At 46.2% G+C, this 12536-nt stretch overlaps 1 protein-coding gene across 19 annotated transcripts in view; it reads left to right on the top strand.

Annotated features, from left to right (window-relative positions):
- The window catches only part of MYT1L (myelin transcription factor 1 like), a 539395-nt gene that overhangs the window by 320581 nt on the left and 206278 nt on the right, over window positions 1–12536 (top strand). For all 19 annotated transcript variants that reach the window (XM_031006771.3, XM_055378700.2, XM_055378703.2 and 16 more), the window contains exon 5: window positions 7406–7562. The gene's annotated coding sequence lies outside the window, so the exon portion shown is untranslated. The remainder of the gene's footprint in view (window positions 1–7405; window positions 7563–12536) is intronic.

Here is a 12536-nt window from a genome sequence, read left to right on the forward strand (position 1 = left end):
AACATTTTTTTTAATGAAATGGAGAAACTAGGCTATAAGCAGACTGTTAGAGTACCACATAATGATGTGCTTTGTGTCTGAAGTAAGAAAGGGTGCAAAAGAAAGAAGCCATGAGTGAAAGAACACGTGCAGGAAACAACGCATGGAGGAAAGAACTCATACAGGAAAGAAGGCATGCAGGAAAGAAGGCTTGCAGGAAAGAATGCATGCAGGAAAGAACACATGCAGGAAAGAACACATGCAGGAAAGAACGCATGCAGGAAAGAACACATGCAGGAAAGAACGCATGCAGGAAAGAACGCCTGCAGGAAAGAACGCATTCAGGAAAGAACGCATGAGGAAAGAACACACACAGGAAAGAAAGCAGGCAGGAAAGAACGCCTGCAGGAAAGAACGCATGCAGGAAAGAATGTATTCAGGAAAGAACGCCTGCAGGAAAGAAGGCACGCAGGAAAGAAGGCACGCAGGAAAGAACGCATGCAGGAAAGAACGCATGCAGGAAAGAACGCATGCAGGAAAGAACGCCTGCAGGAAAGAACGCCTGCAGGAAAGAACGCCTGCAGGAAAGAACACATGCAGGAAAGAACGCCTGCAGGAAAGAACGCCTGCAGGAAAGAACTCATTCAGGAAAGAACGCCTGCAGGAAAGAAGGCACGCAGGAAAGAAGGCACGCAGGAAAGAACGTATGCAGGAAAGAAGGCACGCAGGAAGGAAGGCACGCAGGAAAGAACGTATGCAGGAAAGAACGCCTGCAGGAAAGAACGCATGCAGGAAAGAACTCATGCAGGAAAGAAGGCATGCACGAAAGGCATGAAACAATGTATTAGGCTTCATGATGGAAAAGGAAGCATGGTGCACTGAGGGAGTGGAGTGAGGGTGCCTGAAGCAGCCGGGCCTGGGGCCATGAGAACAGGTGCTGCTCCCAGAGGCTGAGGGGAGACTTAGGGAAAGTGGGGGTCCACACAGGGAGGTGTGCAGACATGGAGGAGGCTCGGCAGCCCTAAACACCCATGGGCCCCACACCAGGGTGCTGTCTTACCTCAAAGGTGATGGGGTGGCACTGAAGACTCAGGTGCAGGAAGGGGACATCTCACAAAGACATAGAGAAGGGGCAGGAGGTGCCAAGGCACCCACCCCAGGAGAGAAGCCCCTGTGGCTGCCGGAGGAAGAAGCAGCAGGCCCACAGGCCATGGTCCATCAGTGGGAATCAAGCCACGCAGCAGGAGGGAGAGAAGAGCTCTGTTGAGAGGCACTGGGAGGCTGACAGGAGCTACCCAGAGGCCAGGACCATGGGCCAGGGTGACAGTGGGCAAACCTGGACTGGGGGCCTGGGTTGTTACTATTCACTGTCACAGGGAACTTGGAGAAGAAGGCTGAGGGGTGTTTAATAAGTGACCCTCCTACCTGCTGACTTTTTCAATAATTTATGGGAAACGTCACATGGAAAAGCCCAAAAGGCCTTTGGCAGGAAGTGTGAGGCTGTGTTGAGAGACACACACCAGAAGCACAGATGCCCCCCATGCAGAGCAGGCCATGGGAATCGAGCAAGTCTAAGTGGGAAATGGGAACGGGACTCAAGAAGAACAGGTGCATATTTTGGAGCAGTTGTAAGCTTACCCTGGGGTTGACATGGAGGCATAGATTGGTTCTCAGTAATTCCCAAGGTATATTAGTCCATTCTCATGCTGCTATAAGGACACACTGGAGACTAATTTATAAAGAAAAGAGGTTTAATCAACTCACGCTTTAACATAGCTGGGGAGGCCTCAGGAAACTTACAATCCTGGCAGAAGGTAAAGAAGAAGCAAGGCACCTTCTTCACAAGGTGGCAGGAAGGAGAAGTGCAAGCAAGGGAAATGCCAGACGCTCATAAAACCATCAGATCTCTTGAAACTCACTCTCTATCATGAGAACAGCATGGGGGAAACTGCCCCGCCCCCATGATCCAGTTACCTCCACTTGGTCTCACCCTTGACATGTGGGGACTATGGGGATTACAATTCAAGATTACAATTCAAGGTGAGATTTGGGTGGGGACACATATCACGAGGCTAAAGTATCATGTTGAATATTTACCCTGAAAAACATTGACCCTACCCTCTGAGTAGGGACAAATGATTACACCCTTTAGCAGTTAGTATAATGCTTGGTCCACTGAAGGCCTTCAGGAGTCACTTCATACATTCCATCCTCATTGTCTCTTAGGCAACCTGGAGCACAACAGTGGCCTGACACTTACCAGTGGCATCCAATGACAGACCAACTGAAGCATGTGGCATACATGGAAAGCAGTTTTGAAATTGAATTCTACATGAAACTGAGAGATACCCAACTATACTTTACAACTGGTATCATAGATAATGTTTTCAGTATCTTATTACCATAAGTGGTGATGAGGTATTGGGCTAGAAGAGGTCAAGGCAGGCTGCTGTTCGGCAGCAGCAGAGAGCCAACCGCACAATCACACACCAAGTCTCATGGTCGAGAGACCATGGAGAAAATATACCCCAGCTAAATTACACCGGTGTTTCTCCAACTGTGGCCACAATTCGTTTGTGAATTGTGATACCAATCTGAAGAGGCAGTACTAATGTCAATAAAAAGAAGTAAAATGGAAAGCATTTGAGGATGTCATACATATTAAGAATGTGTTCTTCTGTGAAATGTTTGATTTTATCACGGTTTCAAATCTCTCTATAATATGCATAGGATGTGCACACGGGATCAAGATGTAAAATCTATTTCTCACCGTGGAACAGGGTTAAAACCTGACAGCCACGATCCTATTTCCATGTAGAAGGAAGGTGACCCCCCCACCTCTGAGCAAGAGGATCTGGAGGTAACAAGACCCATTCGAGGAATGAAAAAGTAAACCAAGAATCCCTGGGATACCAGATTGGAATGAGGCCTTTTCTTCAGCTGAACCCTGAGGTGCTAAGAGGTCATGCCCAACAGAGGGAACCCAGGAGGTCCTGACGTTGTTCCGTATTTTACTTTTGCCTGAATTACTTCAGGACACCCTGTGCTTCCTTTCCCAACTTACTCATCAACTGTGCAAAAATGGCCAAATTGTGTACCCTTTCCAGCTTCTGTCCAACATCTGCAGAATTAGGCTAGTAACACCCACTTTATACAGTTGTGAGGAACAGGGACAATGTGGCAGCAGCCCTGTGCAGAGACGCTCTCACTCACTTCTTTCTTCCTTTATGTCTTCACTCTATTATTGATCAAATGTTTACATATAATGTACCTTGTGTGAAATATTAATCACACAGTGGTGCGACATGATCTCTATCCTTTTGTAAAGACAAAAATTGACCAAAATAAATGCAAATGTGTGACTGTGACAAAACCTAATTTTGAAAATTAAAATTGGAGTACTGAAAATTTAAAGTGCAATTGACGAAGTCAAAGGTAAATTTTAGAAAACCTTCCAGAACATGGAGAAAGACAAAGAGATAAAAAAAAAAAAAGCAAAAAAAAAAAGCTGAAATCAATGGAAGATAAATTTAGACAATCCAAATCCATTTAGTAGTAGAAATTCAAAAAAAACTAATAGTAATAAAGGAAATAAAGAGGGGGAAATTAATAAAGAAAGAAGAAAGTTCTCGGAGATGAACAGTTTTCAGGTTGTATGGGGGCACGAATGTCAAGCATTAAGAATGAAAAAAGGTTGACAAACTTAACACATCAAACTCATCAAAGTCCAGAAAACCAACAGGAAGAGAAGACCCTAGAGCTGTTTAGAGAGAAAACCCGTGCTTCTGAGCTTCTGAGCTTCCCAGGGGAACCAGGATCAGACTGCAGACTGGCCTGGCAATGGAGTGGAACCGTTCATAAACCTGAACACTACACATGCATAGCATAGAATAAAATAGCCTCAGGGCCTTTGCAGTCTTGGGTGAGATCATTATCCCCTTAGTGAAACAGACATTTCTGACATGCAGGGCCTCAGAACCCTTACGTGGAGGTCCCCATTCTGAAAAAAAATGCCTGGGGCTCTGTGTCCACAAACTGGAGAAGAAATCCAAAAAAGAATGGTGTGGGACACTCAAACCATGGGATTCATAAGGAACCCAAAATAAACAACCCCCCGTCCTCAGGTCATGTGGAGTCGGCTGTATTGGGAGGGCAGAGGAGCGGGGCAGGCATAGCCCCTACACACCACACCCACCCTGTGGTCCCTCTGAGACAGGACCTGCCCAGCCCAGGGAGGGGTGCCCGTCACTCAGGCCAGCCCTTCTTGTCAAGCTCTGGAGATGGTCACTTGTGAATGCTTGGTTTTCAAAAGCAAATAAACAGAAACAAACAAACAAATTAGGTCTGAGACCTTGCTTGCCTAAAACAGATTTCCCAGAGGAAATTTCTGCCTCTGACTTTAAATATTTTTTTTTAAATGAACTAGGAGCCACACAAGGGGGATTTTGGTAGGTTCTTGACCCTCCTGCCCTGGGACAGGAGTCTGTGCACCAGGTTGTGGCCGCAGAAGCTCGGAGGACGGACTCGAACCCCTGCCCTGGGACAGGACTCTGTGCACCAGGTTGTGGCCACAGAGGCTCAGGGGACTGACTCGCTGCCCTGCTCCTGCCCAGGGAGGGGAGCTGTAGGTTTTGTGCAGTACTTTGTTCTGGAGTCATGCGCAGCCACCTTCTGATTAGAATAACGTGGACGGATTTCAGGCAAGGAACTTCTCCATCACATCATTATTCTTTGTTCTGCTGGCCCTTTAAGGAGCATTGTCTAGCATAAGGTTATTGTTCATAAAATCCCACAAATGAGCATGCTTTATATGACAACTTTAATAAGAACCTCACACGCATTTTAATTTATACTATGAATATGAATTGTAGCATACTTTGCTTGTCATTCATTAATAACGGTTTAATTTTTAGATATGAGCTAGTCATATGTATGTTTCTGGGTATTATTACTAATATTCCATTGATATTAGCTGATTGTGAAATGCTTTTTAAAATAACTATAGCTTTATAAAATAATTTACTAAAAAAGACAAACACCCCACATATGTCGCAGCATGAAAACTGAGCATGTTGCCAATGTATTAACTCGTTTTCATTTTTTTTATTTTAATAGATTATGTTGAGTTTTCCATTTATTGACCTTTGGGGTGGTAAATTTAAAGATGGCCATGGAATTTCTTTTTTGCTCAAAAATACATTTTTATATTTTTAAATTTTCTGTTCTTTCATATTTTCCATTTGTCTTTACACCCAAAATAAATTATTTTTCTACATATTTAAGATTTCAACTGTGTCCATTCCAGCTTCTCTCTATTCTTTCTCTCCACCTTGCCTTGAGTTGATGTAGCGATATCTTACCCATCTGTTTTATACTGCATTACCCGTGTCTAGCAGAGTACCAGAGACTCAGCCCTCAGTCAAGGGTGGGCAAATTAACTGGTCACATTCATAGGTAGGGAGCCAGAATTTTCTGTATGTAACCTTTGCTGCTTGTCTAGATCATCACATTTAGAAATTAGAAACTGAAAATGTATATTAATAAATTGGTATCTAGTGATATTAATATCACTGCCTACTATCATTTATTGAGCACTTAATGATAAGCCAGACATTTTTGATATATTATTTAATTCAGACATTGAAAGTCTAGGAAATTAATGCTTATGAAACAACATGCTCAAATCGTGAAGTAGTAAGTGGTGGTGCTGTTATAACACATTCTGTCTAATTGCACATTGTTTACGCGTTGAAGATTTTGCCTGTTGGTTGAGTCACATGTAGAGCATGTCTGATCATTTAGAATCTGTCTTCACAGGGCAATGCAAACATTTTCTTTCTCTTTTTCTTTCTTTTCTTTTCTTCCCCCCCCCCCCCCCCCCCCCCCCCCAGTGAATCCATATTAACCACTAGGAGCAGGCACTTAAGATCCAAAGGCGGGTAGGAATTGTGTGGACTCTGGGGTCTCGCATAACAGAGGATTCTGTAAGATAGTTCAGAGTTCATGGTAATGTTTAGGGGAGTTATCGTATCCAAAGGAGGGGTAAGAGAAGTTCTTTTGTTTTAAACTACAATGTAGTAGAGAAAAAAGATCAATCTGGTCTAATTCCTTTCTCCTTCAAGGGACTAATCAGGATTTTTAACCTTCTGAGGTTCATATCTACCATTATGTTCTTGACAAGACATACATGCTCCATCCCTTATTAACTGTGTGTATGGACGAAATTGTTCTCTGGGGAAAATTAAGTACACAAGGAAAGGGTTTAGGGCTCAGTCCCTAATGGTCAGCAGAAGTGGACAAGGTGGGTTAGTTTCCAGGTCGAAGGAAAAGATTTGCGAATTCTGGGGAAAATGTCCCTATTATGACTCCCTGTATTTCTTATTTAACTCTACGCTCTGGTTTCCTGTTGCTGTAATGAGGAATTGCATAGAAAGTGCGGCGGCACTTCCATGATGGTTATCTGCATCAAGCTGCATCATCGCAGGGCTCCGGGCTCTCTGCTCACTTGACCTGTTGAGGTTCAAAACAGCCCAGAGAGGTTTAGTCCTGTCAACCCTGGAGAGCAAGAAGCACTGAATCCTTTGGAATGGAAATCATAAGGGGACAATTATCCAATGCCACCACCCAAGGCTCCCCGAGGACCTAGTGGCTAGACTCAAATTCCCTGACCCGTGTCTCAGCGTTGTGGGTCCTTCCTGAGCATGTGTAGGGACAGGCCTTAATTCATGGTGGGAAGAACTATACTGGATCTCAACACAGATAATTCAGTTTCAATTATTATCTCTTGACTAACTGGGGAGTTCTGAGCACATTTTTCACCCTCTCTGAGTATCAGTATCTTTATTCATAAAATTCACATAAAGTTCAGTTGATGGCCAAATGACACAATGGGTAAGAAAGTGTTTTGTAAGGTTTTTAGTTCTATGAATTTTAAGGAGACTAGGCTGGTCCTCTCACCCCAGAAGTCCCTGGAGACATCACAGAATAAATAAGGGTGACAGCGCGAATCCTGGTGTGGAGCTCCTCCGTGATGCTGCCACACGGGCTGAGTCTACCCCCAGTCTGGGAAGGAGGGAGGATAAGGCTGTGTGCAGGGCTTCTGGTCCACAGGAACTGGGAGCTCATGGAACCATATCAGGCAGAGCACAGAGCTGACGTAGCTGGCAGAGAACAAGCTGTCCCAGCTGGGGCTTGCTCCCAACAGGAGCCTGGGCAAGGGTCAGAGTCCGAACAGCAGGCGTCAAGCCTAGGAGAATAAACTCTAAAGGGGAATGCGTTGCTCATGGACATGAAAGAGAACATTTGGTTCCTGGAGGAAGCTGCTGTGTGCATGTTGACGGTTGCAAAGAGGACGCCCTGTGTATGTCTCTCCCTAAGGTGGTGATGAATTCATGAGGTGCTGTACATTGCTTTTTATATTTTACAGATGGAGAAATCAAGGCACAGAGAGATTAAGTGACTTTGCCACAGTCACAAGCTGGAGAGGACCAGGAGTAGAGCTTAGAGCGAGCCCCTGACTCTGGGCCTGCGTCCTGCCAGGAGTCACGCTGCCTCCGTTCCTAGGAGAGAAGACTTCCTGTAAGGTAAAGGCGGCCCGTCTACACTCGGTTCTGTACAGTCCACACTGAGGCAGGACGGCCCTCACTCACTAGGTAAAGGCGGCCCGTCTACACTCGGTTCTGTGCAGCCCACACTGAGGCAGGACGGCCCTCACTCACTAGGTAAAGGCGGCCCGTCTACACTCGGTTCTGTGCAGCCCACACTGAGGCAGGACGGCCCTCACTCACTAGGTAAAGGCGGCCCGTCTACACTCGGTTCTGTGCAGCCAACACTGAGGCAGGGCGGCCCTCACTCACTAGGTAAAGGCGGCCCATCTACACTCGGTTCTGTGCAGCCCACTCTGAGGCAGGGCGGCCCTCACTAGGTAAAGGCGGCCCGTCTACACTCGGTTCTGTGCAGCCCACACTGAGGCAGGGCGGCCCTCACTCACTAGGTAAAGGCGGCCCGTCTACACTCGGTTCTGTGCAGCCCACACTGAGGCAGGGCAGCCCTCGCTCACTAGGTAAAGGCGGCCTGTCTATACTCGGTTCTGTGCAGCCCACACTGAGGCAAGACGGCTCTCACTCACTAGGTAAAGGTGGCCCATCTACACTCAGTTCTGTACAGCCCACACTGAGGCAAGACGGCCCTCACTCAGTAGGTAAAGGTGGCCTGTCTACACTCGGTTCTGTACAGCCCACACTGAGGCAGGGCGGCCCCCACTGTAGACGGTTAGGTTGTGTGCTCTCTGCATGTGAGAAAAGAACTAAATAAACAGCAGCACTCACATCTCCTAGCCCAGTTTCCTAGCCTCTTCCAGACCACATTGTCCACAAACCACTTCCTTATGTGGTCAAAACAATCAGCCTGCACACCGCTTCCTCCACCTCAGCCTCTCCGGCCCTTCCCTCTTCCACTTTCCATCCTCGGAAGATGCCTCAGCTTTTTCTTGTAAACCATTCCTTCAGATTTCCCCCTCTCCTCTTCCATATCAGTCACTTCTTCCTTTCTGATGGCTGGATTGACCCCATCTTGGATTCTAAGAAACAGAGGGCAGCTTCCTTCCTCTCTCTTGTAGCTCTTCACTTGCCTCTGTCCCCTGGGGCAGTCCTAGGCAGAGCCACTGCCCACCTCCTTGTCACCTGCAGCGGCCCTGAGAATCCCACTGCACGCTGGCCTCCTCCTGGGACTCCCCTTGATAAAGGAGCACCAAGCCCAGGCAGTGTTGTCTGGGACGGGGATTTCGGCATCAGCTGGTCCCACGCCCATCACCCGGGAACAAAGGGTCTGTGCTTCGAACCCACAGGGGAGGGCCTCTCTCATGCTCAACCACTACCCGGCAGCAGTGGTCAGCGAGAGGCCACCCACTCGCTTCCTTCAGTCCTCCCCCTACAGCGGCTGTGCTGACAACATAATGCTCCTTCCTTTTCTCTTCCACCCCTTCTAGAACTTTCTCCTCTCTTCTGCAAGAGGCAGGTGTTTTTTTAGGGTTTTCTCTTATTATTTAGAATGCTCTTGTTGATGCTTTTTTTTTTTCCTGCTCCTTGAAGGGAGGGCAGTGTGATATTAGCGGTGCATTTCTCTCATGGAGAAGGGCACTCCCAGCAGGAGAGCGCAGTGAGGACGACAGTCTAGTGAACTCACAGCTACCGCACTGGGCACATAGCAGCGTCCCCTCACACGTGTGGAGCCCTGTGCATTTTCCGGGTTCTTCCACACGTGCTAGAGTGTTCACATCCACCGACCGTCACATAAACACACGGGAAAGACATTCCTGTGGAATGGTTCGTGCAGATGATAAAATAGATGCCTGAAAGCTAAAACAACACAGTAAGTAGGAAAAAAAAAAACTATTCCAAGCCCATACCCTGTCTCTAAACTTCATGTTTCCCATTTAATAACTTTCAGAACATTTTCATTTCTATGACTTTTCTGTGGAATAATGTATTTCCTCCCCAGTGAATACTTAACATATGTCACAGATTCCACATTCTATCACTTGTAGACACAGGTTTCTCTAAGTTTTCTGTTCTTTATTCTTTTAGTATTTTCCTCCCCCTAAAAAATAAGTAGAATAATTTTTAAAAAATTAAAAAGAATATGCAAACTAGAAAAATCATTAAGATAATTTCAAATACCTGTGTAAATGGGAAGTTCCAGTAATATTTTTCTATGGCAAAACATATTTGAATTTTTAATTTTAAATTTTTTTTACCACATTACTAAAATCTGAATTAGGGAGAAGTAAAGATAGAAAATGCTGAATATAAACCAGATGTAGTCTCAGAAACAGCCCTATAGATCAGCAATACAGAACACTGTCTATTACTTATTAAAATCAGCTCTTCAGTCACATTTGTGTTTTTTGTAGCTATCAAAAAGAGCTTTTTTCCCTAGCACCGTAGCCACACATCTGCTGGGACAGGCATTCATCAGGGAGGGAGCCGACACCTCTGAGCATCACCAGGAGACAGCACGGCCCAGGGGTGGAGTCAGATGCCCCCAGGGGGACTCACTGGGAGGAGGGAGCCGGGCCTGAACCAGGGCTGAGCCCCCCAGGGGGACTCGCTGGGAGGAGGGAGCAGGGCCTGAACCAGGGCTGAGCCCCCCAGGGGGACTCACTGGGAGGAGGGAGCAGGGCCTGAACCAGGGCTGAGCTTGGTGAGGGCACAGGAAGGAACAGGCCCGTCGGGGGCTCGGCCACTCACCCCAAAATGCAAGGCTTAGTGAGAAAGTCACATACAGGCCACGGAGACTGGGATTCTTTTCAAATGACTGAATGACCGAAAACGTTTATGTATACATGGGAAAAAATACCATGAGCAAAATAGAAAAACAACAAAACAATATCAACAACAAGCTGTAAGAAAATACTGGCGACAGATAAGGTGGGCAAAGGGGTTAGCACCGCAGTGTACAGACAGCTATTATGAATCGATGTGAAAAATGTGAAAAGAAAGAAGAAAAACAGGCAAAGGATATGAATCACAATTTCACAGACGAGGAGCTGTGGACAGTGAGGGTGTGAGAGAACGCTTACCCTCCCTGGGGGCCAGGGAAATGACGAGACACGTGGCTTTACTCAACCAAAGCCAAGGACGGAATAAAATTCAAGGTGACCAGCGCTTCCAGAAACCGGCATGATCACATATTACTAAAAAGGGCATGGAATGTTTTCTTTTTTAATGGTAAAGTGACGATATCTTTTTAGAAAACTCTATTCTGGAAATACATGCAAAATACATGTAATCATTTTTGTAAATTATTTTTGTAGTGAAATAAAACAACATAAGCCTTGTTAGTGAAGGAACTTGGGGGGCTGGCTGGATAAATTACAGTAGGTATATTCTGAGGAATACTACGCAGCCATTCAAAAAGATGAGTTCAATGGATAGACATTAGCCTGGAGAGATGGCTGTGATTTTTTTTTAAGTGAAAAATAGCAAGTTACAAAAAAGTTTTGTAAACAATAAATATACAAAGAGCCTGCTCTGTGTATTCATTCCATTGTGGAGTGGAGTGAAGGTTGGTTTCCTCCAGTAAGAAAATTGGCTGTGGGAAGAGAGACAGCAGCAGCTGCCCAATCCCCACCTGGTGGACCCCTGTGTGCCTGTTTGTACTTCAACTCGATAATGTAACTGCCCAAGGGGTTCACCTTGCCTGCTGCCCAGACAGAGCTGATTCACCAAGACAGGGGAATTGCAATAGAGAAAGAGTAATTCACTCAGGGCATCTGTGTGGGAGGCTGGAGTTTCATTATTACTCCAATCAGTCTCCCCCGAGCATTCAAGGGGCAGAGTTTTTAAGGATAACTTGGTGGGTAGGGGGAAGCCAGTGAGCCAGGAGTGCTGATTGGTCAGGGATGAGATCATAGGGAGGCGGAGCTGTCTTCTTGCGCTCAGTCAGTTCCTGGGTTGGGGCCATAAGATCAGATGAGCCAGTTTATTGATCTGGGTGGCACCAGCTGATCCATCAAGTGCAGGGTCTGCAAAATATCAAAACACTGGTCTTAGGAGCAGTTTAGGGAGGGTCAGAATCTTGTAGCCTCCAGCTGCATGTCTCCTAAATCATAATTTTAAATCTTATGGCTAATGTTAGTTCTACAAGGGCAATGTAGTCCCCAGGCAAGAAGGAGGTCTGCTTTGGGAAAGGGCTGTTATCATCTTTGTTTAAACTGTAAACTAAGTTTCTCCCAAAGCTAATTCAGCCTTTGCCCAGGAATGAATATGGACAGCTTGGATGTTAAAAGCAAGATGGAGTGGGTTAAGTCAGATCTCTTTCACTGTGTCAATCATAATTTTGCAAAGGCAAGTAAGGAAAAGGAGGCATTATTGCTAGACTTGGGGTAATCAGCAGAGAACCACTCTGGGTTCTTATGCCCGAGAATTCCCGGACAGAAGGCATCACAGCAGGGCATGGGGGATGGACAGGAAAGCAGGGGAGGGGAGCACCTGGGGACTCCAGCAAAGCTCCCTCTTGGTAGGATCAGGCATGGAAGAGGGTGGTGTCCAGGCAGATGCAAGGAAACGGGAAAAAATGACAACAGCCAAAACCAGAATGTGATAAATTATTTGATAGGGGAAAGGGGGAAAAACTAGCCAAGTATTATTTTAAAGCTTCGGAAGGGAAGAACAATCACCTCATACATTCAGGAACTAACTACGGAGAACGTGGACCGACGCTGGGTTGTCATGAGGCCCCACCTCACAAGCTCTTACAGCCAGTGAACTGTGCAGAAAAACCGATGTCTAATAAATAAATTTGCAAAACGGTGAGGAAGGAGAAAGGAGACAGCAGTGCCTAACTGTGCGATAGGAATTAGGGGCATGGTTAAGGGAAAACCCTAAGATGAACTTGATGTGACAGAGGCAGCAAGGAGTGCTGACCAGAGAGGTTAGGGCTAAAAATGCCAGTTCGAATCCTTCTTTGTGGAGCAGGAGAGGCAGCTATGATGTCCTCTGAGAGGTGAAAGGACCAGGATAGAGCTCTGAGAGCCAGTGTGGTGAACCCGAGAGATG

This window comes from Gorilla gorilla, chromosome 12, assembly GCF_029281585.2.
Source record: "Gorilla gorilla gorilla isolate KB3781 chromosome 12, NHGRI_mGorGor1-v2.1_pri, whole genome shotgun sequence".
NCBI lineage: Eukaryota > Metazoa > Chordata > Mammalia > Primates > Hominidae > Gorilla > Gorilla gorilla.